The sequence below is a fragment of the Rhamphochromis sp. 'chilingali' genome (genome assembly GCF_963969265.1).
Source record: "Rhamphochromis sp. 'chilingali' genome assembly, chromosome: 8".
Classification (NCBI taxonomy): domain Eukaryota; kingdom Metazoa; phylum Chordata; class Actinopteri; order Cichliformes; family Cichlidae; genus Rhamphochromis; species Rhamphochromis sp. 'chilingali'.
Window position 1 is genome coordinate 12,928,060 of NC_137935.1, and position 22,629 is coordinate 12,950,688.

Consider the following 22,629-nt stretch of genomic DNA (forward strand, 5'->3'; position numbering starts at 1 on the left):
TGAAATGATTAGTTAGATGATTAATTTAATTCATTAAATAACTGTTTAACTGAAAAGGCGGGTGTAATTAATGAGCTGGGACAGATTGTTTCTGTGCCCGCAATATAATCTTTAATCGCTTGGTCAGTGTGGAGGCTGTATTGGATTAAAATACCTTACGGTATTTCTTTATCATTCTATTAAAGTTATTACCTTTACTGAACCTCTCGATTTTTCTATGGGTGACATCTTAATAATAAAATTTGCAGCGATAATGCAGTGTGTTACTTAGTGCATGGCACAAAAGAAGGTCGCAAAACCTCCAGAAACGACATGTTCAGCATTCAGCAGTCGGCATTCATTGAATCCATTCATCCTATTTAATAGCTGTAATGACAATCCAAGGTTAATTATTATATAGACTTGAGAAAAATATTAATTATCTATGTAAAGCTGGAAATCTTCTTTAGAGTAGGAGGCAAGTAGAGCGATATTTCTTCTCGAAAATTCTACCTGGGTAAGAGGCTCTGTAGGCAGAAAATTATTTGTTCCACCAAGACAGAAATATCAAGTCATTTGTATTAAGTCTGGGATGGAATCAAAGATTGAACTATAAATTGAACCTTTTTACAATTCTGACACTATTACAACTGCTGCCATATGGCCCCCAATGTTATTTGTGCCTGCACATTAAGGTGTGACCGTTTATTTCTCTCCGCAGGCTGCTTTGAACTGAACCCTGTGAGGAGCATCCAAAACAGCCCAGTATTCTGGTGAGTTCCCAAATTGAAATTAAAACCCTCTTTACATTTGCATAACACTCTACAAAACATCCAGACTGTTAATGTGAGAGGAAAGTGATGGCGGCAGTCGGACAGAAAGGAAGAGGCTTTGATAACGATATGCTAAAGGAAGATTGTCACCCTTTGACTCGATCGATCGCTCAGGGTCAATATGTTTGACTCATCATGTGAGCATATTCCCTTCACAAAGGCGAAGCTTGCAGTTTTACTCTTTCATTTCCTTTTTTCTCCCACACACTAGCTCGAATTGAGAAACAGAGCAATTCAAAAGCACAGCGTCTCATACTTTTCCTTCGCTTTGTCACATACAGCTTTAACCACATGTTCACATACAGAAAGGAGAGAGCGGCAGAGAGAGAACGAGAGAGAGATCCTCAGCTGAGTGACTCTGTTAACTATCCTCTCACATAGGCAGGGTTGGGCTGGCGCCACGGCTGTTTGCCTCATAGCCTGCGCAATGGGAGTCGGCTCCATTATCAGAGCTGCTGCTTCACCACCCTGCAGCAAACCCAGCATCCTCCGCTCCTGCAGATTTAATTTCTTATCTCAATAGAGAAAACAGCCTCTCTGATGAACGGCAGAAAACACCCTGGGCTGCTGCGAATACGGATTGAGAATACATACAATAGATGGTTTGATAAACTTATGAATGTGTGCAACATTGATTCCTCAGGAATTGGCGGTTTGTCATATATATTCAAAGGAATTTTCTTTATACAGTAAATAATGACTAAGTGAAGGAAGGTTGTCTTCACCATTATGTAATGAGTCAATTATTTATGAGCCTCCAATGAAGCATATATCACACCTTAAGCAAGATCCTTGGTAGATGAACACCTACAATGTGCCGCTGTTATTCTAAGTTGCCCTCGTTTCTGTTTGCAGATAGATAGAAGCTGCTTTTCAGCTGCTGTACTCTCACATGACATAAACTCGGCATGAACTCATGTGTGCTTCCTCTTGTCAAAAGTCTTACGAGAGCACATTATCACCGCTCAGAAAATAGAGCAGCTGGATGTTTCTAATGACAAGTTTTTCCTAAATGCCTTTGTGCAAAAAAACCCCAAAAAACAAAGGATATGCAAGCTTCTTACTGCGACGTCGCTTTAGATTTTTTTCTTCTATTGTTTTCGCGTTTGCTTTAATTGCGACTAGTGTAAAAATGTATTTCTTGCTCCAGGAAGAATGGACATGCTGTGACTTTTCAAGCTCTTTATTTACAGCTTCATCAATGTCATGAAAGCCACTACAGTGGTAGTTGTGTGTCAACATTCCCATAACAAACAAAAGTTATTATTTGAGAACAAAGAAGTAATATGACTGGATACACCCTTGCTAAATTAGTTTTCCTGTGTTTACAGTAATCACCTGGTAGGTCTGTACTTAAGGAGAGTGGTGCTGTCTTATCTGTGGTCTAAAGCTTCTAGAGTAATTTATTACAGTCATCAAATTTTCATGATCTTCTCAGCTTGTAGGAGGTTTTAACCAGTGGTGGAGAGAGTTTTCAGATCCTTTCAGTAAGTTGAAATTTGAAGGGGCAAAAACAAAAAAAGAAAACACACGTCAGAATTTAAATATATCTCTCGTCTAAGCCCCCCTCCAGATGAGCACGCACACATACGCGCCAAAAACAAGTCACTGCTGACTTTTAGCTTCACTCAAATTGAACCTCACTCTCCTAGGTGAAAGTCATCTGTTCACCCCGTTGCACCCACACATCTTATTTCCCTGAATGTTGTTCTTCATTCCACTTTGTGTTACTCACCCAGGTTGGTCTGAAAAGATCTATGTTTGGGCAAAAGCTGCTGTATCAGGCTTTAACCTGTAAAGAAAGAGGAGGTGCAGAGTTTTTTGTTTCTTTGCAGTCCTATTGAGTCATAAGATGCGAAAAGGTTATTATTATAAAAGACGGTTTCTGCCCCAGCTTTTAGCTGTTTTCACACATAAATGTCACATGTAACTGTCTGAATGATCAGGGACGCACTGTCCAGTGTTGCTCTTTCACACGTAGCATGTGTGTTTGACACTACTGGAGATAGTCTTTGGTTTAGGCAGGGGCTTGGGGAGGGGGGACACCAGGATAGAGCGTGCAGGTGACATGATAGAAATGTCATCAGAATGCACACTCACCTTTGTGAAATCTCTGGGCAATTACTCGCTCTGTTCACACTTGGGCTCAATCTGACATCACTTGGACCTTACACAGATTGATTCTGACATTATTTGTTCTCACATGCTGCTTTTCTGGGTGATGTCTAGTGAAGTTCAAGACTTCAGCGCACGTGTGAAAACAGCTTTAGTTTTCAGACCCTTTTTAACAAGTTAATGTCCCTTGATCATGTATTTCAAGTTTCAGCTCTGTTTGTCATACAGAATATTATTAAATCTAAACAGTGTCAAGATCTAAGAGACGTTTCAGTGTCTGTAGCTTTAAATCCAGCAGACCCGCCACACACAGGTCTGCCAGTCACACAGTGGATAAGCCAATGGTAGAAGCAGCACATTCACCTGATATGGCAGCTGTTTGAGACATTTTGTTGTTTCACAACATGTGCAGGGTAACTTTGCCAAAAAAACGTCTTTGGAAATGGCTTGTAAGTGACTGTTGGTTAACATGTAGTACACACATGCAGTACATTAGTCATGTTTTGCTTTTCACTAATTCCGTTGTCTGGCCACAGGAAGGAAAAACAAGGAAGGCTTCATTAGGAATTTGTCAGTCCTCATGAACTGGAAAAATAAAAATAATCTTAATTCTAACCAATATAGAAATTATCTATTAGATTACATTAGTCTTGACACAGCCTCTGCCACCACATTAGATCAATTGCTCTGGGCCCCTTTTATCAGCTCCATCACCTAGTGGGGGTGGGGGGTCATAGTTTGGTCCCGCCTTCACTGTTGTGATTGGTGAGGGGGTAGGGACAGGCTTAGGGCGTCGGGGGGTTCCCCGGAGGCATCTTCCTTGGGGGGCTCAACCCGGGGTAGCGGTCACGTCCGGTTGAGGGCTCTGTTGGCTCTCAGGTGACTGTTTCCTCGCGGCTGCGTGCAGCGGGGCTAGGGGAGGGTCTGTGCTGACGGACGTGGGTTACTGACCTGGCAACCTGGCTGCCCCTGGGTGGGTCCGGGATGGGCGTGAGGTTTTGGGGGCGCTCCGTCTCTGGGCTGGGGCCCGGGCCGGGCCTCGGGGGCTCGGGTCCTGGTTGGTGTGTTGCCGGGGTTGTGGGCGGGTGGGTGCATGGGGGCCCGGCCCTGGAGCAGGGTGCCGCCGGTGCATCGAGCCGCCTGGGGGGCTCTTCAACTGGTGGGGGGGATGGTCACATCTTGCAGGAGCTTTCTTCTCTCAGGAACTCTCTGCAGGAGGGGGAGATACAGGAGAGGTGGAGGAAGATCTCAGCCTGGGCGTTTACCGTCTTATGTAGTCTGGAAGATGTGTGGTTGGTGGGGTGGGTGCAGTTTTCTCTGTGGTGGGGTTGGGTGGACTGTCCAGGGCTCTGTGGAGCCGGGGGGCGCTACTGCACTGGGCCCCGGTCTGATGGGCCTGGGCCCCCCTTCCCTGGCGGGTCGCGGAGGGTGGGAGTGCCTACTGGGGTCAGCGGGGGAGCTGGCCCCAGGGAGGGGTTACCTGCCCCTCCCTTCCTTCCCTCCCCATCTCCAGCTGCCTCCCTCTTCCCGCTCCTCCACAACCACCCACACATGCAGGGCCTTGGAGTGGGGGTATGTCACCAGGGTGCAGAGGAGGCTATCCCCCCCCCCCCCCCCCCCCCCGTCCCCTTCTGGCTGCCTCTGCCTCAATTTTATCCCACAACTTAGACATTCACATTATTCACACTCTCATTACACATACATATAGGATCTTGGGGGTGGGCACAATCACGGAGTCCAAATCACCATCAGGGTGTATACCTCACCCCTGACGTCGTTGCCCACCTCTCAATTTTAAATACACTTAGTCATTGAGGGTTAGCAGGAGGGACTATGCGCTTACCTGCTGCTCCTTGGCAGGTAGCTCCATGCCCTCCTGGGTTTTAATTGCACCTTAGAACACATATGCATCAACACTACAATGAGCGGGTGGAGGGAGGTTTGGAGTCTTCTCCCACCCCCATTCTCTGCGGCCTGCTGGAGCGGGAGGGCTAGTAGGAGGAGTTGGCCGTCCGACTGCGGTCTGGGGTGTGGGGCCTCCCTGCTGCTGCGGAGTCGGGGTGGTCTGCCTCTCCCCACCGCAGGGAAAAGGGTAACACCACCTGGGTCTGGGTGCAATTCCCCCCTCCAGGGGCAAGGGTACCTAGACCCGGTTTGTAGAGTACGCTTGGGGAGTGTGATTGTGTGTACAGCGTCTCTTTATGTCTGTCTCCACGTTGGTTGAGTGTGGAGTGAGTGCATATGAGAGCATGAGGGTGGGAATGGATGTTTGTGTCTGTGTGTGCCTGTATGTCTGTGTCTATATGTCAGGTTGGGTATCAGACGCCACCTCTCTGGGGACACCTCAGGCCCTCCAAGGTTTGGAGGCCTATCTCCACCCACCACCACTTCCCCTGCCGGTGGCGGACTCCCTCAGGTGTCGGTGTGTTGGTGGTTCTTTGTGTCTGGGGGTGGGCGTCCGGGTGCACACCGGCTCACTCCTTGGCGGCCGCTTGTCGGGGCCTGGGGCCTGGGGCTCGCTCAGGCCCCTTTGGAGGTGGGGTGCCCCCGGCCTCTCGGCCTAGGGCTCGGTCACTCAGGCGCAGCTGGGGGCCGGCGGAGCTCACGGGCGCGTCACTGCAACTCCCCCTGACTTCTGCTCCGCGGCTGCTGGGCGAGCCCTCATCTGGGACTCTCCTCAGCTCTTACTGGGACAGTGGCGCGGCTGCCCCTCTGTTGGTCTTCCATGGTCTCTTGTGTTCTGGGGGCCTCTGGATGTCTGGAGTTTTGATCTCCTCCATACCCGCTTCACACCCTGGAGGACGGGGCTGTGGCCCCCCCCACACTCCCTAGCAGATCATTACATGGAGAAACCTTTGGAATGCAAGCATGCTGATCCACACAGGTATGCACACATGGGTATTCACAGACGCGGACTAAAGCTTTCTTGGCTGCTGCCTCAAAGCACACTGTGCGCTGTCTATCTTGCGTGCTGCACAATATCGTTTATTACTTAGTAAATACTGATATCTATGACTAGCTAGTTTATTGTGATGGTGCTTTGTTTTCTCTATTATTATGTTGCTCTTTGTTGTTTGCTGTCTCCTCTGTTTGTTTTTGTTTGTTTGTTTTTTTGTTTTTTTTTTCTCCATACAGGTGACCCAGGAGTTTTTTTTTTTTTCTCTCTCTTCCCCCCCCTTCTCACCGTCTCTTCTCCCCTTTGGTTTTCTTTCTTTCTCTCCCCCTCTCTCTCTCATTCATTCCCCCTGTCCTATTTATTAAAAAAAAAAAAAAAAAAAATGACAAAGGATGAACTGAAGCTCTGCCATCACGTAATGTCGCATACTGCTGTTTCTGATGTCATTTAAAAAAAAAAAAAAAAAAAAAAAAAAAAAAAAGGAATTTGTCTGTGTTTAAATAAGTTATGTGTAAGCACAGAGAGTCAGAGAGAAACAAATAAAAAACTCTACGATAAAAACACAATTTTTGGTTTCCAGGTTTCCAGCATTTCTATCTGTGCCTCAGCATTACAATTTCGAAATATCTCTTGGCTGTGAGATAAGGATTTTGCCACTGTGGTGCAGACCACATTGCCATAAAAATAAAAGTAATCCACTTGTATTTAGTTCCCCAGATGCTGGGAGTACATGAAGACTCTTGTGTTCACTCTTACAGACAACAACAGATTTGGTGTTCTTTGCTCCTGATTGAGATATTTTAGCTTGAAAAAGTGACTCTGGTGAGGAAATAGCAGTGGCTGCTCAGTCAAAAAACAGAGGGTCTGTGCCTACTCAGGCAGATCTCTTCTAGTGGGGGTTATGCTTATGTGGTTTTGACGTCACAGCCTACTGCAAACTTCACTGGTTGGTTTACAGGCAGACTTTCTGGTCTGTTGGGAAAGAATGGGAGGATGGACTTTCATGATATTTAGTGTCTTTCTACATATACAGAGCACATCATTATTATTATTATTATTATTATTATTATTATTAGAGCAGGGCGATATGATATAAAAATATAAAAATATTTATCACGATATACATTTGAAAATTTGCGATAACGATATAACTGACGATATAATTGACACTAGACAAAACACTTTACAACTCCACAACTTTATTAGTGCAAAAAAAAACCCATCAATGTATTTTCACTTAAACAAGCAGCTGTTTTTTATGTGCATTAAAGTTATATAAAAATTTAACAGTGCAAATGCAAACTCCTTGTTGACAGTTTAATCAAAAGGCATTTCCAGTGGAAATTGGCCGACATAGTCTGACCATAACCATGTATAATATCCACAAAACTTAAAAAGAGGTTATACACACACAATACGGTAATATTATGTTGAAGCACAGTACGTATCACTCTGCCAGGCTCCTGCCTACGACAGCCGTAATGCTCCGACAATCCATCAAGTGGTGCGGCTTCATAGCTTAGCAAAGTCGTACTAAAACATTTGACAGATTTTCGAGCGCCATGTACGACATAAAATTGTTTCGAGGTCAGTAAACCCAACCAGAATTCAAACACAAGGCACACGGGATTATAAGGAGCACTGTCGATTGTCAGAAAAATCAAAGGTGATTTTAAGTGTGCCGTATTTTCCAAAAACCATGGCAATAACGACGGCCCGCTAGCATGCGCTACCAAAAATAGTGCTTTGTTGTGTATGTGACGGACGAAAGCTAAACTAGTTCCACACCACTGAAGTTGCAGCATTTTTACAAACCAATTCTAGTTCATCTGTTTCATTCAACAATTTACTTTCGCCCTTCTCATTCTCCGTCGCCGCCATGCTTTTTCCGCCATGTGCGTATGAAAACAAAGGCCCAGTGCATGCGCATTTTACCCATATTCTATCGCGGTTTTTCATTTTCTTATCGTTGCCCGACATTGTACCGGTATTACTGTGAACGGTATGATATGGCCCAGCCCTAATTATTATGTATTAAGTGATTTAGAAATCTTATTTCTTAATCACTTACTACGTTTAAAACTTTCAAACAAAAGGGAAACAAATCTAAAAGCTTCACATATACTGTAATGCAACAGTGCAAAAAAAAGAAGAAGAAATGTCCAAAGATTAACAACAACACTGCAAATGCACCATATCATGATATGTCAGTGAACATGGCCACATAACAGTGCAAATATTGAATCTGATCATGTTTCTGATTGCTGGGGTTTATATAATGTGGCACTTTGAGAGGACATTGATTTTTTTTCTTCCTCTGAACTGGCAGTTCTGCAGGATACATTCTGCACAAAGGGAGTGTCTCGTTGGAGCGCTGCACAGGAAAGCAGCTATCAGTTTATTTGGCACTTGGATAGAAATAGAAAGTCTTTTAAAGGCAAAACACTTGCATTAGGAATTGAATTCACTTAGAAATACATAAAACGAGATGTAGAGCTTCTTATGGACTTTCTAAAACGAGCAGAATATCTGCGATTCTCTGTTGAGTTGATTGAGTTCTTCGAATTAGTTTAGCAAAGAGAAGATTTGTCTGTGAAGGTTCTCAGTCATCAGTCAAAGAGAAGATTTAACTCAGTGGTGTAAATTAAAAACAACGTGGACGACACGGTCTCGGATTATGATTTATTTTCTCAGGGAGGTGATTTTGGTCTCCTTTGGTAGCAAGCTGAGTGCAGGAAATGAGTTTGACACCTTTGACATGTTATTACATGTGCAATCCAGGTTACAGTACTTTGGTTCATTTTCCCTCTAAAAGCTGTTATACAGGAAGACTGAAAAGAACAGAGCTCAGCACAGAGTAAGGCCAGTTCATTACTGTAGATAGTGGGCTTCATGTATTTGGTGAGATAGATAGATAGATAGATAGATGGATGGATGTGGCGATTGAATTGAGAACCGAATCATTTTTGAAATTGAGATTCCTGAACCATTTTTCCTTTGTGGCAGGGCACATTATCCTGCTGAAAGAGGCCACAGCCATCAGCTAATATTGTTTTCATGAAAGGGTGTTGCTGTTGTTCTGCGACAGTGCTTAGGTAGGTGGTACATGTTAACATAACATCCACATGGATGGCAGGACCCAAGGTTTCCATAGCTAATTATTGCTCAAACATCACACTGCCTCCATCAGCTTGCCATCTTCACATAGTACATCTGGGTGCCATGTGCTCCCAATGTGAGAGTTGCACTCGTCCCCAGCCATCCAAGTAATTCATTACTCCAGGCCAACCTCTTCCATTGCTTTGTGGTCCAGTTCTGATGCTCCCTTGCCGTTTATTGCCGGTTTTTGCGGTGGACAGGGTCAAGATGGCTGCTGTGACTATGCAGCCCCATACACTAAAAACTGCAATGCACTGTCTATTCTAACTAGGGCTGCCACGATTAGTCGACTAGTCACGATTACGTCGACTATCAAAATCGTCGACGACTGATTTAATAGTCGACGCGTCGTTTGAAGCTTTGTAAGATCACAAAAGACGCAGGAATAAGTAGTAGGATTTAAGAGTGTAATAACGGACTGAAACAGAAGATGGCAGCACTGCATGTACGAGGATGCCAGCTGCCGTTAAACCCCGAAGAAGAAGAAGCAGCTCTGTCCCAGAATTCATAGCGCGGCCCAGCTCAGTTTCCAACAATGGCGGCAGCTACTTAGTTTTAATATTACTCTTATTATTCTTTATGGGTCACAAAATAAACGTTTAACATATTTTCAGGCGAGAATGTAGCTGTGTAAACCTCAAATATCTGCTCAGTTTATCAAGACACCACATATTTTCAAAAGCGCTCCGACTTTTCGGAGACGTCTGTTATCCACCAGCTCGATAGCTAGCCGGGGGCAAGGCTCACTAGAGCCTGTGAGAACACCGGACTCCCGACAAATCGTTTTCAAACCCACCGCCGTCTTTCGCTACTCAGGTTAAACATGATATATAAGTCATTTAGATAACTTAAAAATGTTATTGTTTGGCTTTTTTAGTATTTTATTTGTTCCTGAGTAAATCGGTGTGGCTGAGATTAAAGTTATAGTTTTTATACAGCTGAATAAACGTCAAGCAGACAACTGATCATCAGAAGTGTGAGATGCTCGAGAATATACTCCAGTGTCCCGTTATATTTTAGATAGCAAGGAGTTTATTAAACTTCACCGAAACAATCTGCAAATTTCATTAAAATTTAATAAACTACCCTTTTGTCTTTATTTGTAGTTAGCACATTAAACACTTAAAGCTGTAAGCTAATGATAGTTATATAAGAGCAGATGCACGCTGGTGCAATAAACTGTGCGTTTTACGTCCAATGGAGGATGATCTGATTAGTCGACTAATCGCAAAATTAATTGGTGACTAGTCGACTATCAAAATAATCGTTTGTGGCAGCCCTAATTCTAACACCTTTCTATCAGAGCCAGCATTAACTTTTTCAGCAATGGAAACAATTAAAGCCTGTTGGCTCGGACAACATGGCCGCCCATAACCCTAGCGTTGGTTCACCACTGTTGCTTCTTTGGACCGCTTTTGATAGATACTGACCACTGCAGACCAGGAACACCCCACAAGAGCTGCAGCTTTGGAGATACTTGTTCCCTAATCACATGTGCTATGAAGAAGGGATAATCAGTGTTATTCATTTCACCTGTCAGTGATCATAATGTTGTGTCTGATTGGTCTATATGTCATTGTTAGTGCAAATGTGTGTGATTTGTCTAGTTGTATTTTTGTTTCTTTTAGAAATTTAAAAAAGAAAATTACAAACATCAGCAGCACTCTCCTTCTTTTCTCAAATCTTTCAAGAAGCATGGTAAAGCAAGTCAAACTATGGAGGATAATGATAGTTTTGAAAGCCATTATTTCTGAAAAAGTTGAAAACCAGATGTAATGTTTTTTTGTGTTTACTTAAAGAAAAAAGAAAAGAAAAAAAACTTGTGTTTCAAGAGTGAAGTGAAGATTGCGAATCAAATCCGTCAGATTTGCCAATTCAACAGTTAAAACAAATCAAGTTTATCTGTGCATGCTGCAATCACTGATACTGAGCTGCTTGCTGACAGTTTAAGGGCACTATTGGTGAAGAACACATTAGTTGTAAATGTAAGTTTGCAGAAAACGAAATAAGCGTGTAAATAAATAATCATTGTGCACTTTAATTAGTGCTGATACTTTGGGATGCTGGTAAAATGCTTATTTAACAGTTCTCCTTCCCTTAAGTTGACAAAAGCTTCATAAGCATTACCTCAGGTTATAAAAATTCGCAGAGTTTTCTATTAAGAATAAAATAATTTCCAAAGTGCTTTATTTAATTAATCTGCCCTAAGCAAGGTATTTATAGATGATGGACTAAAATCAACAATGTAGACGTTTTGGTATGTAGTGTGCAAAAGTCTTCATCCACTCCTCATTTCTCTCTATTTTCCTTGGAAAATGGGAAATAGGTGTAATGATTTATTCAAATTTCAAAAATAGAGAACTCTAATGTATGATCACCTTTATTCCTCAACACAGCCTGATCTCCCTTAGGCAAGTTTTCTTGTAATTTCTCTAAGAAGTCTTCAGGAATAGTTCTCCGGACTTCTTGAAGGACATTCAAAGCTGTTCTTTGGATGTTGGCTGCCTTTTTGTTCCATTCTCCATCAAGATGGTCACACACTGCTTCAATAATATTGAGATCTGGGCTCTGGGGAGGCCAATCCATTGCTGATAGCAATCCATTAAGTATTTGTCTTTCCAGGTATGATTTTACTGCACTGGCAGTGTGTTTGATTTATGGTCATATTAAAAAATAAAGCTGGTGCTCAAAAATTTTCCAGATGGTATTACATGGTGGCTCTGACTGCACTTCTCTATGCTCCTAATTCCATCAGTTTTGACAAATCCCCAAACCATGACAGAGTCTTCAGTGTATTACAGATGGTTGTACCCTGTTGCGCTTCTCTACTGACATCCTTCATATATGCTGGTGACAATTTGAGCCAAAAATTTACAAAATTGATTCATCACTCAATAAATCCTGTTACCACTGATTTTCAGTCTAGTTCTTGGCAAACCTCAACCTTTTGTCCCTGTTTCTCTTTCTTAAAAATGGCTTCTTTGCAGCCACCCCTCCACTGAAATCATTTCTGACAAGAATACAGTGAATACTAGATGAATGAAGGACCAGATATGCAGTATCTTTTAAGTCCTGAATCAGGCATTTTTTGGATTTGTTTTGTATTTTGTAAGAACATGACTTTCAGATACTATTCATCTGCTGTGGTCCATTTTTCAGTCCTGTCACTTCCTCCTTTTTCCTTCATTTCACCAGTTTCCTTAGTTTTTTTTTTTCTAAGGACACACTGCAGACCATGCCAAGATATCCCAAGTTTTCAGGTAAAGGTTTTTTTGGGAAACACCATGATGGCTTTAAAAATAAATTCAATCAGACTGTGGTTTTATTTTTCACAAAGTCTTCTAAAGAGAACATATTTAGTGACGGGCTGCTAGTAACAATCTAGTAAATTATCTAAAGACACAATTTAAAACTAGTTCTCTCCTAAGTTTTATTGTGTGGAGACACAACAATGGTTCATCCCTTGAGTTAGGTGTTTTTTTTTAAGGTTGAATGATTCATAGGCCAGTGTAAAGTGGCTTAACAAACAAAAGCCATTCCTTTGACAATAATCAGGTAGAAGAACTGGATTAAACAGAGTAAAAACCTAGCAACTTTCCAAAGAAAAACTTTTGTGTTTTTCTCATGTTAGCATACAGCAGAAAAAAAAGCTAAACCAGCTGCCATGAGTCTAGTGCTTTGCAAAATGAGAACACATTCAACATGCCAAATATCAATGCACCAAAATATAGATTTCTGCCTCATTTTGAAATTGGGCTCCCTCCTTGCAAATAGCTGTTTCGATGGCTTCTGCTGCTTTTCTCAAGTTGCTATAATTAAACAGAAGGAGGCCGCGACCCTTCTTTATTCTGTGTCAGTTTGAGAAATGGCTGTTGTAAAATGCACTGTGTCAAAGCAGCACAAGCTGAACAACAGCGAGATTTCACACGCAGTGGGATCCATTTTAAGGAGTGTGTGTATTTAAAGATTTGTAAACTAATCCTCATTTCTGCAACCACATAGATATTTGAAAATCCACCAAAAACCCAGGTTCTGGCAATTTTTCTAAACAGCATTACAACACATATTCATCTTATCACAGAAAGGTAATATATATATATATATTGCCATCTGTGAATCAAGACCCTTGAAGGAGCAAGTATCTCATTGAACAGCTTAGATCCGTGATAGTCGTGATAGTTTCACTTATAGATAAACACATTAGAAAATGGGGTTAATAATAGTCAACGTTAAGGTCTATTTAACAGAGTTAAAGAACCTCAAGGTTCTCAAGAGTAGCACTTCATCACCAGATAATCTTTTTGAATCACAGAAGAAAGACTTTTTTTTTTTTTTTTTACCTCATCTCACCCCGTAGGTTTACACCCACAGCACAGTCCCTGATCTGACAACATCCTCAGGATAACTCTCATATATCATCATTAGAAAGCACAGACCCAGGCACTTTGTCAGAGTTTGCCGTCCGGTGAAAAGGTACAAAGAGGGCAGAAAATAGATCTCTTTGATGAACAACAGATTATGATGGAGAGGTGAGCAAACATTCCTCTCATTCCCTGCCCACATATGCGGTGTAGCAAGACTTGCTATCATACACAGAAGCAAATTGATGTCTGATCCCAAAGACAAGCCACAAATGGGATGTAATCCTCCTGGATCTTTGATTCAAGCTACAGAGAAGTCTCTCTTTTCATTTCAAATATAAAAAGACTACATAAAGTTTATAGCTGGGCTAATTTGGTGTCACTTTTTTATATTTTCAATATATTCAGTACAGGGAGTGCAGAATTATTAGGCAAATGAGTATTTTGTCCACATCATCCTCTTCATGCATGTTGTCTTACTCCAAGCTGTATAGGCTCGAAAGCCTACTACCAATTAAGCATATTAGGTGATGTGCATCTCTGTAATGAGAAGGGGTGTGGTCTAATGACATCAACACCCTATATCAGGTGTGCATAATTATTAGGCAACTTCCTTTCCTTTGGCAAAATGGGTCAAAAGAAGGACTTGACAGGCTCAGAAAAGTCAAAAATAGTGAGATATCTTGCAGAGGGATGCAGCAGTCTCAAAATTGCAAAGCTTCTGAAGCGTGATCATCGAACAATCAAGCGTTTCATTCAAAATAGTCAACAGGGTCGCAAGAAGCGTGTGGAAAAACCAAGGCGCAAAATAACTGCCCATGAACTGAGAAAAGTCAAGCGTGCAGCTGCCAAGATGCCACTTGCCACCAGTTTGGCCATATTTCAGAGCTGCAACATCACTGGAGTGCCCAAAAGCACAAGGTGTGCAATACTCAGAGACATGGCCAAGGTAAGAAAGGCTGAAAGACGACCACCACTGAACAAGACACACAAGCTGAAACGTCAAGACTGGGCCAAGAAATATCTCAAGACTGGTTTTTCTAAGGTTTTATGGACTGATGAAATGAGAGTGAGTCTTGATGGGCCAGATGGATGGGCCCGTGGCTGGATTGGTAAAGGGCAGAGAGCTCCAGTCCGACTCAGACGCCAGCAAGGTGGAGGTGGAGTACTGGTTTGGGCTGGTATCATCAAAGATGAGCTTGTGGGGCCTTTTCGGGTTGAGGATGGAGTCAAGCTCAACTCCCAGTCCTACTGCCAGTTTCTGGAAGACACCTTCTTCAAGCAGTGGTACAGGAAGAAGTCTGCATCCTTCAAGAAAAACACGATTTTCATGCAGGGCAATGCTCCATCACACGCGTCCAAGTACTCCACAGCGTGGCTGGCAAGAAGGGGTATAAAAGAAGAAAAACTAATGACATGGCCTCCTTGTTCACCTGATCTGAACCCCATTGAGAACCTGTGGTCCATCATCAAATGTGAGATTTACAAGGAGGGAAAACAGTACACCTCTCTGAACAGTGTCTGGGAGGCTGTGGTTGCTGCTGCACGCAATGTTGATGGTGAACAGATCAAAACACTGACAGAATCCATGGATGGCAGGCTTTTGAGTGTCCTTGCAGAGAAAGGTGGCTATATTGGTCGCTGATTTGTTTTTGTTTTGTTTTTGAATGTCAGAAATGTATATTTGTGAATGTGGAGATGTTATATTGGTTTCACTGGTAAAAATAAGTAATTAAAATGGGTATATATTTGTTTTTTGTTAAGTTGCCTAATAATTATGCACAGTAATAGTCACCTCCACACACAGATATCCCCCTAAAATAGCTAAAACTAAAAACAAACTAAAAACTACTTCCAACAACATTCAGCTTTGATATTAATGAGTGTTTTGGGTTCATTGAGAACATGGTTGTTGTTCAATAATAAAATTATTCCTCAAAAATACAACTTGCCTAATAATTCTGCACTCCCTGTATTTATTGCGTGACTATATCAAGTATTTATAGGCTAGCTCTATATATTTATTTTCCAAACACAAGTCACTGTCTTGCGTGCCTGTATTATCAGAGGATCAGCAGCTACTCACAGCCCGAGTCTGATTGTTTTAATGTGACAAGTGAATATCTGACTTAAAACTTCCAACAGAGTTCTGTGACTTGAGAGCTCGCCCCAGCTGATTCTCTCCCAACTGAAGTGTGTGTTTTCTCAACTTTAGTTAGCCAACCTCTCAGGGAGGTGCCTCTAAATATAGAAACCTTTCTGACAACATGTTAACTCTCATGTGTGAGAACAGGCACTGGCTTACAGATGCCTGAGCACACTGTGAAAAGAGACTGAGAATGGAATATCGGGGCCTATTGATAGTTTAGACTTGATCGTTTAAACAGTTTTCAGTGAAACATACAGTGTAGCGTGCTTTGTAATGCAAAGGGAGCTACGACAGTAATTATCTTTTTACTCTATTGTGCAAAAAATTTGAGGCACTTGAGCTGTTTAGTCTCTTATTCATCATGAAACAGCCATCAAGGAGACTTCTCAACATCCCAGATCCATTGTGTAAAATGACAAAGACCCAAAACACAGAACCAAACAAAGTCATAAAGAGCTATCTTTAGCGACAAGAAGAACAAGGAGTCCTGTAGCAGATGGTACAGCTCCCACAGTGCCCTGATGTCAGCAACATGCAGTCTGAGATTATACAAAAGATACAAAAGACACTGAGGTAACCTAAATCCAGAGAAGATTTCTGGTAAGTTCTACTACCTGTGAAACACTTTGAACTACTAGTGATATAAGTAATCGGAAGGACACACTTAATAATGATGTAATAACTGTTTTTCTCTAGATGTCAATTAAAAAAAATTGAGATTTCTAGTTATTAAAGTTATTAGTTATTATTATTATGTCTATTTATGTAATTAATATCAATTTATAGTGGAAGTTTCCGTGGCCTAAATTGTAGGAAACTCTCTGCAAATGTAAGACTTCAGATGGCAGTAAGATATAAACATGTGGTAACAAGGCACTGATTATATCACAAATCCATCTTCATAAAACAAACAAAACAAACAAACAAAATGTTTAGTTTGCTACCAGTCATTTCAATTTTATTAGGTACATCTGTTCAAATGCTCATTAATACAAATATCCAATAACCCGGTTACATGTCAGCGTTTAAGCATGCAGAGCATGAGACAAACTGAGCATCAGAATGGAGAAGAAAGGCGATTGAAATGGCTTGGTTCATTGAGTCTTGAATTCTGCTGCAACCTTCAGGTAGTACGCCAGAATTTACTATAAGCAATACGAAAGCATGGATCCATCGTGCCTTATATCGCCAGTTCAGGTTGTTGTTGGTGGTGTAATGGTGTGGGGAATATTTTCTTCACAAAAGATACTCAGATGGCCTCTGATGAGTCCAATAGAGCGCTTATGGGATGTGGTTGAAAGGGAGATTTGCATTCTGGATGTAAAGCCAACAAATATGCATCAACTGCATGATGCTATCATGTCAATATGGACCAAATTCTCCGAGGAGTGCTTCCTTCACCTTGTTGAATCTTTGCCACACAGACTTCAGGCAGTTCTGAAGGCAAAAAGAGATCTAACCCGATACTGGCAAGGCTAATAAGGCGGTGTGTTTAAATTGTTTTAAAAGAAATCATGCAGTTAGGTCATCAAGGCTAAAAAACATAATCACTGACACACTTTATATTCAAATGATAATTGTATTCCTGGTGGCATTGGTTGTTTCTGCTGCAGGCTTTGCTAGTCTGTGCAGCTGTGTGTGACAATATGTACTCTCAGAGCAGAGAGTATTTAAAAAAAGAAAAGAAAATCCAGCTACTATTGTTTGTCTTGTGAACTTTCCATTGCCATCCTCTCTTAGCCTGCCAGTCAGAACAGAGTGGGCTCATGGAGAGGTAGGATTTAAGAGACGGGACCTTAAACATAATTTTTCAGATAGAAACTGACCTGAAGGGCTCAATAAAGAGACAGACATAATACAAATCCGGAGTTTATGAACTGTAAATCATGCAAAAATATGCCATTAGAGCCCCAGAATAAAATTGTAGACCTAGAAATACACACTACATGCCCCCTTTAAAATGTTCCCTTTAAAAATAGGCTCAAAAGAAGCAGCAGGTTGCAGCAGGAAAACTAGAGCAGATGCTGAGTAAGTATTTATTGGCCACAGAGTGTTTTACATGATTAGGAATGTGGTCACTTTAATTGGCAACTAATTAGCAAATCAATTAAAGAGATGTTTATTATTTCTGCTGACCTTTCCCATCCTTGCAAAAGTGATCTGTCAGTTGTTTTTGCAAATTATACAAAACAATCCAAACCGTTTGTCACAAAATTCAACAGTAAAGGACAAACCGGGAATACAGATTGAGGGTACCTTCTGTTGAGGGATATGCCCTATAATGGCAGAGCCTTATGCATGCGACAAGGGAGACTTGGGTTTGTTTGGAGTTGCAGAATGGAAAGGATGGGAGGAAAGCAAAGCTCGCCTTCAAACGCAGAAGGCAAATCTGCATAACAGGTCTGATCTATTTCTTTAAAATTGAAATCAATGTAACGTAAATGGATAAGTTGCTGCCAGTGACATTATCATCACTTGCAGTCTATGCAGGCTGATGCTCTTCCTTGAAAGCAGCAAGCACAAATGCAGCAAGAAGCCAAAACAATGTCAAAGCATTGAAAGGAAGGCACAGCTGAAGCTAAAAACAACAACTAAAGAAATTATACACACACGCACGCGCGCGCACACATCCAGTGAGTCAAGACTTGACATCACAAAGCACTTAGGAATTATAGCTGTTTGTGAGTGGCACTACAGTCACAACAACAACAATAGTTATAGCAGCAACACAGAAAAGCAGTTTTAGCTTGCAGGCTGTTGTTTGTATAATGCTGTTTATAAATCCTATTTCTTACTTTCAATCTGTCTCTTTACTGTCTAACAAGAATAACTCAGATAGTAACTTGAGATTGTTGCCATTAAGAGAATTTGGATTGGGGGATCAAAGCCACAGAGAAACACAATATTTTGGTAAACTCAGTACAAGATGTGGGAAAAAGAAATTATTTTGAACTTTTCTTTCATTGTGCAAATATCTCAATTGTTTGACTTTATTTTTTAGGATTTGCCAGAGAATGCAGAAGAGTTAATAAATGTGTTAAACTATGCTGGTGGAGTTGGTAAGAAATGGCAATCAGCCTCTCAGTATGATTTCTTACGAGAGCGCCATGTTTAACGGTTCATGCTGTGAAATTCTCAGTAGAATAGTGTTAGTGAGACCTGGCATCTCTGGAGACTGACCTCTCAGGCTGCAGGAAAATGAGAGATAGATTGGATCAAAGATTAAAAGCACCCTGACATGCGGCTTTCTTGCTCTCCGACCCAAACCCTGACCGAGCTTTTTTTTGCTTAGGAAGCATGTGCAGCTGCATCGATTACAAGCGCATGTCAGCAGTTTGATAGATCGAATGAAAGGAAATCAGATGCAGATGAAAATGCAGTGTACAAACCTGACAGGGCGAAACAAAGCATAACAGAAATTCATAACAGACATCGTGTTCTCTTTGTTTGAAATAAGCCGCCTCTGTTTGTGCAGCACAAGAGGAGCTATAAATTATTCAGGCGCTCCCTTGACGGCCGCCCATTTACAGCCGCTCACCTGCAACTGACTGGACGTATTCTTCCTCCGTGCTCCTCAGCGATCTGCCTGTTTTAAAATGGCAGCAAAATACATGTGACCTCTGAGTAGATCTGTTCCTTCGCTCTAATGCTTAATTTATTCATTACTCTCTGCCTGCACTGTGTACACGCTGCTAAGCCCCTAATCGTAAATATTGTAGAATATCAAAATGAATGTGAAGGGGAAGGAGCATGCAGGATTATTGCAGCTACATGTAAATAACAAGGTGAAGTATGGCTCCTTATTCGTCACAGTGTTAGCAGAAAGGAAAGGGGGTGAGAGAGGAATAACAGAATGCAGTGGTCATAGATAATAACACTATTTGCTGTATTGTAGCCCATGAAGGACATCTCCTTCCAGAAAGCTCAGCATGTCATTTTGCTTCACTACCGTTCCTTCATTCATGCTGATGTGAGGTTTGCTGTAGTGACTGCCAGGAAAAGGGAGGATGGTTGAATGCTCTCTCTGTGAAGCATTTCTTTGGGTCTTAACGCTCACATCTCCACGACTAGCTGTCTGCACTGTTTGAGGGCTCTCTCACTTTCTGCAGATGTATGTTCACAACACTGGAAAATGGCCTATCACACAATCAGTTCTGGCCCAAAAAACGGAGGCTATCCTGCAGACTTTGTGACACTTATGACATACTTTGATACTTTAGGTAAAATGTGTAATCACACTCCATCCCCCCCCCCTCCAGTAGTAGTCATTTATTCTCCTTCTATACAATAATTACTCCCTGTATAGTAATTTTTAATAGTAATAGTAGAGGCTGCTATTCCCCATGCTGAATACAGATTGTCTTCACACGCACAAATGATTCACAGGAAAACAATGCATGCATGTAATCCATCCAGGCTGTCTTCTCCTGAAGAAAGACGGCATCACTCATTTCAGCAAGTGACTCAATAGACATATGTTTACGTTCAAGCTACAAATTCCTCTTGAGACTGTAGTAATTATAATGGGAGCAATGGGAGAGATTGAGGTGATGTTATAATAGAGTGACAGTTTGCATTGGGAGATGTTAATGGGTGGATGGACCTATCAGCAAAACGCACGCTTTCATACTGGAGACTGTCTTTCTGGTTCCCCAACATCTGACGTGGACCTGGTTACAGACATGGCAGCACAAGACTAGGCCCTATACAACAGCATAGAGTGAGTAGTCTCTTTCTCACCTGACAGGACCCAGACTGAAGACTGTCCAAAGGTGCCCCCAAGGCAGTACAGCACATAGTAGCAGGATGTAAGCTGCAAGCTGGGACTGTGTACATAAAAAGGCATGGACAAGTGGCTAGAACAGTATACGCGAATATCTGTGCCTCATATGGATTAGAATTCCCAATGGGACATCTTTGAAGGCATTTCAGAATAATGGGGATAAGGTCCAATGGGACAGACGAGCAACTGCTGGCCAACCAACCAGACATAATGGTGCTTTACAAGGAGCAGAATGTGCAGCAACATTAGAAAGAAGGAGCAAGAGAAAACTGAAAAATATTAGGGACCGCATGAACAACTGGACAAGATCTGGAAGGGAAAGGCCAAAGTAGTCCCAATAGGAGTGTTGGAAGCTGTAACTCCCAGATGATTCCAGGCACAGCATCAGAAGTCTAGGCTAAATCTTGCTGAATTAAATATTCAACAAAATGGCATAACAATGGCCAGTGGAGACCAAAGTTATGGTAAATGGTAAATGGCCTGTATTTATATAGCGCTTTACTAGTCCCTAAGGACCCCAAAGCGCTTTACATATCCAGTCATCCACCCATTCACGCACACATTCACACAAAGTTATAAAACCATTTAGAGTTAGATCTAAACTAAGACCAAAATTCAAAGCTGAAAATTGTTCATGTGTCACATGACAAAATCTTACAGATATTTTTGTTATTTTAAAAATTAAAAATTAAAAAAATCCCTCAGTGCTCATTATAACCCCAAAAATTTCTGCATATAAGGAGACCACAAAGTCCCACAAGTAACCGCAAGACTTTATCAAAAACCTCTATAGGGCCACTATATAGAAATAACTCAGTTTATCACCTTATCAACTCATAGTTTCACCTGGGAAATATAATACAATGAAACCTTTGATGTCACAACCAATTATTCCACTAGCTGGAATAATTGGTTGTGCAGGCTGTAGACTACACGGTCCTTCATATAGTCCTGCCGTCTATGAAGCAAGTGATTTAGTAGTTTGACATTCGGAGAGGAAAATAAAACTTGATTAGATGAATTTTTTCTATGTTGCTGTGTGCATCTGATGTTATTAGAGACTAGCTGTGTAACAGTTCTCCAAAATGACAGTCGAGTACACGGTGTATTACATTTAAAGATACTATGTAATTCATCTTTAGCATTGATGAATACAAAAATAATGTGACAACAAGATCATTGGATCATGACTAAAAATAATATGTATTTCCTGTTTACATGCCTCTTAAACAGTCTTTAAGCATTACATCTTTGACAGCTCCACGTGGGTATCGCAGAACTGGAACAATGAAAGTGCAGCATGGTGCAATTTTAGTCTCAGTGTCTGGATTTTTATATCCCTTTCTGAGACACGTGATTCCATAGTAAATTATAAAATACATAGGAAGAGATGGAAAAGATAAATAACATGCACGCACGTGATAAACAAGCTGTTTGCACGAGGTAACAACTTGTGTGAAAGAAAAAAAAACCTGTTACGTTACCTTATGCCAGGGTTTTAGGGGCTCCATATTTCCTTAATCGGTCAGTTTTCTGCCTTATCAGTTTTGCTGTTTTATTAATGTGCATTTGCATCTCAATACATAGCGCAAGCAAAATCAACCATGAAAGAAATCCGTGGGATTACAGCTTTAGTTCAAACTTAAATTAAATCATAAATCAAATCGTCTATGGATTACAAAGCTTAAAATTGCTGTGTGTATGGTCTAAAGGCAATAAATCTCTGTGAAGTGCCATGCATACTGGGTGATAAATTTGATTTTAAATACAAAATAGTCCTCATTTGAATTCATGAATTTTTACCAGAATTACAACATAATAGCAGCTCGGAGTCTGAAAAATTGCATCTGTAATGAAACAAACACTATGGCCCTTCTGCTTCAGACATAATATGCTGCAGTATTTGTCATTTAGTTGCTCGCATCTACACTAGAGAATTACAAGTGTATATACCGCTGAAAAGGCAGGCTGCGTTCTGGCCAGCAGTTTTTTTTAAATGTTGGTTGTCGATTTAATAGTTCACTGAGTGCATGCAGTCATCTGGGGACTTAAAGACACAGACTGAGGTGAAGTCCACTCTCTTTAAACGGAGATGTTCGCCCAAATAAATCGATCAATAATCCTTTAACCACTTTTCCCACTTTGATTCTGGCTGGCTGCAATTTTCTTTCTCTTGAATCCAAAATGAGAAATGGTCGCCCTGAATTTCTTCAAGATCCACCATCTCCACCACCACCGCAAGAGAATTGGTTTCATATTAATACCCAAAGGTGTTTTGGAAATACGATGAAATTGAAATGACCCCAATAAGCATTGTCGGTGCTAACCAAATATTTGTCCACAAAACTTGTCTC

The 22,629-nt window shown here is 41.4% G+C and overlaps 1 protein-coding gene across 1 annotated transcript in view; it reads left to right on the top strand.

Moving 5' to 3' along the window:
- lrfn1 (leucine rich repeat and fibronectin type III domain containing 1) overlaps window positions 1-22,629 on the top strand; it is a 160,242-nt gene that overhangs the window by 70,009 nt on the left and 67,604 nt on the right. The window contains exon 2 of the mRNA XM_080888646.1: window positions 701-752. The gene's annotated coding sequence lies outside the window, so the exon portion shown is untranslated. The remainder of the gene's footprint in view (window positions 1-700; window positions 753-22,629) is intronic.